The 5,572-nt window shown below is 40.8% G+C and overlaps 1 pseudogene; it reads left to right on the top strand.

The window, feature by feature from the left end:
- Positions 1 to 1,745: 1,745 nt before the first annotated feature.
- LOC140316973 (uncharacterized) lies at positions 1,746 to 3,156 on the top strand (annotated as a pseudogene).
- The last annotated feature ends 2,416 nt before the right edge of the window (positions 3,157 to 5,572 follow it).

Raw genomic sequence — 5,572 nt, 5'->3', positions numbered from 1 at the left:
CTATGTCCTTACTTTTAAATGTGGTAAATGTGTGGTAAACATTACTGACAAAGTAACATCAATACTAAGTAATCTATTGTAAAATAATCTAAGACATTTCCAATGGTATAAAGTAACTGCACAAGAAGGTTTGTTTTTTGGCTTTCCTCGTTAAAGCCGCTGATCAAAAAAAATCACATCATGTTGAAGGAAAAAAAAAAAAATCCAATGTATCAATAAAATAATCCTGTTTTTTAATGGCCAAGTGGGTTTAACACCCTCAAACTTTAAAGAGTAGTATTAGACACTCAGTCAGTAACGTCATTTTCATAAGGCAAACAACTGAGGATTTGGAAAAGAAGTCCGACCAATCCTGTGATATAACTATATATACGTTTCAACAGGTCTTAATCCACATTACACGGATTTAACATGAGATACACAGGATTTGAGAAGATCAACGTCTGTTCAGTGGCAGAGAATGCAAGAATATTTCTCTTTTCCCCTTTTTTGTCATAACTCGTGCATTTAAATGCTGGTAAGTGCGTGTGAATGTGGGTCGAGGAGGGGTTGGGGATACTGTGGACAATTTAATGTCATAATCTATTTTTTACATGTTCATGTCAGATACATTGTGGTAGTAACAAGTCCCACATCTTTCTGCTCTCATAAGCTCCAAATCCTTTATCACTGTTGTTGTCATGTTTGCCTAGCAGAGTGATGTTTGTTGCCCCCCCCCCAGACTCTCTATCCAACCGCCTACGTTGCTGTCACTGTTATAATCATCTTGTTTGCAGGTTAGGGTGTCATTAAACTGTCTCTCATGATCTCAGTCACAAAAATTCATCATAATGACGCATGACAGCCATGATGAAATGAGGAGTGAATTCCTGACTAACCTGTCTGTGGCACAACTCCACCGTCTGTTTGGTGGAGCCTAGTGCACATGTCTACCTCTGCCCAACCTTCATTGTGCCCAGCTTTTGTTTGCCTCATGCAAGAAACTAAATCTTGCACAAGGCCGCTTAGCAGCGAGATGTTTTTGCCCTTCGTGCGTTATGTTTAGAAAACACAATTTAACTGTGATCTGAGCTTAAAGACATAAGATCAGCACAGCCCTCTATATCCACTATGTCCAATTCAGCTGAAGAGAGCATCCATGAGCACAATGGAAGTAGAATTCACAGAGTAAGACAGAAAAATAACGGTTGTATAATGAAACCTTCCTACAAATCCAACAATGATTAATATCTAACAGGGAATAATGTTTGATAAATTACAGTCTTGATACCTTTGAAGAACAACTCCTCTCCTTAGCCACACAAGCAAAGAATGACACCCACAGTAAGTACCAAACGAGAACAGGATGACATTCATCGGGGTGACATGCTGATGTTTCACGGTAAGACATATTACATCACTTCCTGTTACCTTGTTTGTGTTCTGTGGGGCTGTTCGCTCCTCTAGGATTATTAAACATTACTAATTGCTTCTTATAGTGACTTATTTTACATTGTAAGATCTATCACACACTTCTTGTTCTTTTCAAGCATCCATTTCTATCGATGTTTGGTGTTTTGACACGTTTTACTATTCTAACGGTGTGTCTAAAATTCTCTAGCTTAGCATGGCTACCAGCTCCCTCCATGTCCTGCTATCACTTGTTCTCTGTTTCAGATGTTTAGCTTCTCCTCTGCCATCTTTAGCGATAAAGGTCTTTTTGTAGTCTGGAAGTGAGGTTGTCTGAATTGGAATCTCGGCTCTAAATGATTGAAAATCACCAGATAGCCGATGTGGAGCCACCTAACATCTGGAGCTACCTGCTGTCTTCCAGCAGACCCCGAGCAGCCAGGACCCCCGGCTGGCTGGATGTTGGTCAGGAAGTGGAGGCATCGCCCCAAAGTTGTCAGGGTCTGGGGTTTTGTGTGTGTTTTGGTTTGCTTATTTCACTTCCTCCTCCTCCTCCTCCTCCTCCTCCTCTACTTCTTGGGTCTGGTGGCTGCTGGTTGATGATTGCCATGATGCGTTACACCTGTGGCTGTTGCAGGTACTCCTAATCGTAAGATCCAGTCTCTCCAGAGTTCAATGCCAGATTGTTGTCACTAACAGTAGGAACTTCATCAGTCAGTTACTCACGTTCATTCTAGTGTCAAGTATTGCTTTGTGGAAACACTTTGTAAAAAACTTGGAGGAAGGATTTCCTCTCCACCGTGTGCTGAGCTCAAGAGCCTCAGGGAGCCAAACTGCAACACCACGGGTGTCACAGTCAGTGCACAGTGCAGCGTGCACTGTCTAGGACTACCACTGCCACTCGGCACCGCCAATGTTTAACCTTAAACCAGCATCAGGAAAGTCAGTTCAAGTTTCCTTCCTTCCCAGCTACTAAATACTCTCCTGTTCCACCAAGGTTCCAGTCTCCTACTTCCAAATACTCTATTAACCAGACTATTCCCTCACCAAGCCACAGACCCGCATCATGGAGCAGCGAATACTCCCTCCACTTTTGCACATCCTAAGTTCACTATCGTAAATAAACAACTTACATTTGACCAACCTATTCCGTCTCTGATTCCATCTTGGATCCTGCCTACCTGTGAACCTTAACAAAAGTCAAGCCATCATACTGTCCATATTTCTAATACATCTTCTCCACTCAGTGACATACCCGCTGAGTGAAAAACCCTGATAACTGGGAGCTCCATAGTCAGAGACATGGCGTTAGAGACACAAGCGACCACAGTCAAATGTATGCCAGAGGCCAGAGCGGGTGATGTAGAATCCTATTTGAAACTGCTGGCCCAGGATAGACATAAATACTGTAAAACTGTTATTCACATATGTAGTAATGACACCTGGTTATGGCAGTCAGAGGTCACTAAAATTAATTTTGCCAATACAGTGTTGGACCCCGAAGTTCTCTCTGGAGCCTTGCCAAATCTGACCAGTGATGACATGTTTAGCTGCATGTAATCCTTTAACTGCTGGCTGTCTAGGTGGTGGCCAGCAACTAACTTGGGCTACATAGATAATTGGCAATCTTTTTTGGGAAAATCTGGCCTGATTATGAAAGACAGCATCCATCCCACTTTGGATGGGGCAGCTATCATTTCCAGAAATATGTCCGAATTTATTAGTCATCCAAAAACACGACAACCCAGAGCTGAGACCAGGGCATAGAGTTGTAGTTGTACACACTTCTCTGCAGTTTCCCACCTTCTGCTACCCCCCCCCCCCCCCCCCCCCCCAGACCATCCAAAACCATCCAGCAAGTCCTGAAAATCTAAAAAAAAAAAAAATTAACTTATTAAATTTGGTTTGCTAAACATTAGATCTCTCCTTTCCAAGTCTCTGTAAGTAATTGATATATTTTGTCATTCAGAAACCTGGAGGTAGGAGGATCATGTTAACAATAAAACAATCAACACTTTCCAGTTATTTAAATTTTCAGATTCCTCAAACCACAGGCAGAGGAGTGGCAGCAATATTCAGATCAGGGTTAGTAATCAGTGTTAGACCCGAGATTACTTTTTAGCTGTTTTGAATTTCTGACTCTCAGTTTTTTTCACCCATAGCGGAAATTACAATGACCTCCTCTATTTGTTATTGCGTATCGTCTACCTGGGCACCCTCATTCTGAGTCTGTCTGAATTCTGTCTGAATGTCTGAATTTTTTCATCGCAGTTAGTGATGAGTACAGATAAGTCATTGCAGTGGGTGACTTCAACATTTGCATGGTTGAAAATATTAACTTTAATTCTATATTAGATTCAACTCATAACCATTATCTGACCATTTTTGAGTTTACGTTACCTGACAACACAGCATCTGAGAAAAAAAAAACTGATTTGTATTGAGACTGTTTCTGTCAATAGTCTCCTCTAAATCATTAACTTGTATTTTAGACACAATCCCAACCAGACTGTTCAAGGAGGTTTCCCCCTTAATCAACACTTCCATATTGGATTTGATCAATCAGTCTTTGTTGACAGGATATGTACCACAGAGTTGTAATGTTGCTGTAATTAAACCTTAACAAAACCTACTCTAGGCCCAATAGTGTAGGCTAATTATTGATCTTTATCTAACATCCCTTTTATCTCTAAAGTTCTTGAGAAAGTTGTTGCAGCTCAACTTTTATGAACACTAACACAGAAATAATCTATTTGAAGAGTTTCATCAGAGTGCATCATAGCACAGAGACAGCACTGGTGAAAGTTACCAATGATCTGTTCTTGGTCTGCTTGTCCTGTTGGATCTCAGTGCTGCATTTGATATGATCAATCATAACATTATATTACAGAGGGTTGAACATGTTATTGGGATTAAAGGAACTGCATAAGGCTGCATAAGTCATATTTATTCAACAGATTCCATTTTGTTTGTGTGAATGAAAAATCTTCCTCACACTGCAGTATAAGTCGTGGAGTTCTGCAGGGTTCTGTGCTTTAACCGATTCTTTTCACTTTATACATGCGTCCAGTAGGTAATATTATTAAGAAATTCCCCTTACTGTGCTGATGATACTCAACTACACTTATCAATGAAATCTGATAAAACCAATCAGTTGGCTCGACTCTACGCATGTCTTAGAGAATGCCTCAAAGACACAAAGATCTGGATGTCCTGAGCGCTTCAGGAAGAAACTGCCTAGCAATGAACTTATTCTGGATGGTATTTTGTTTGGCTTTCAGTACTACAGTGAGAAACCTTGGAGCTATTTTTGACCAGAATTTATCATTTGACTCGCATATAAAACAGGTTTCTCGAACTGCCTTCTTTCACCTTTGTAATATTGTCAAAATCAGGAACATCCTGTCTCAGAGTGATGCAGAAAAACTAGTCAATGCATTTGTAATGTCAAGATTGAATTACTGTAACTGTTTATTATTGGGCTGTCCCAAAAATCCTCTGAAAAGCCTCCAGCTGATCCAAAATGCAGCAGCCAGAGTTTTAATGAGAACTAACAGGAGAGAGATCGTATTCATCCAGTTTCAGCTTCTTTTCATTGCCTCCTGTTACATTTAGAATATAATCTAAAAATCTTCTCACATATAAAGCTCTTAATGGCCATCTCCATCATATCTTAAATATCTCATATATATTTTTTCCCAACAGAGCACTTTGCTCTCAGACTGCAGGTTTACTTGTGGTTCCCAGAGTTATAAAAGTAGAATGGGAGGCAGAGCCTTCAGCTATCAGGCCCCTCTCTGTGGAACCAGCTGCCAGTTTGGGTTCAGGAAGCAGACACCCTCTCTACCTTTAAGACTAGACTTAAAACTTTCCTTTTTGATAAAGCTTAACAGTTAGGGGTGGCTCAGGTGATCCTGAAACATCCCATATTTATGCTACTATAGGTTTAGACTGCTGGATGACCTCCCATGATGCACCTGTCCTCACTCTGCTCATTTTACTCTCCATGTACATATGACATTGTTGTTATTAACTTGTATTTCTCAGCAGATATCCCTGGATTTATTGTTATGGTGCTTTGCCGTCCCTCCTTTTCTGTCCTCTCAAACCCTGGCCGAGGCAGATGGCCACACCTCCTGAGTCTGGTTCAGCCAGAGGTTTCTTCTGGTTAAAAGGGAGTTTT

The sequence above is a fragment of the Leuresthes tenuis genome, unplaced genomic scaffold (assembly GCF_036924035.1).
Source record: "Leuresthes tenuis unplaced genomic scaffold, fLeuTen1.0.hap1 SCAF_10, whole genome shotgun sequence".
In the NCBI taxonomy this organism is placed as follows: domain Eukaryota; kingdom Metazoa; phylum Chordata; class Actinopteri; order Atheriniformes; family Atherinopsidae; genus Leuresthes; species Leuresthes tenuis.
This window is presented reverse-complemented; position numbering and strand designations above follow the sequence as displayed.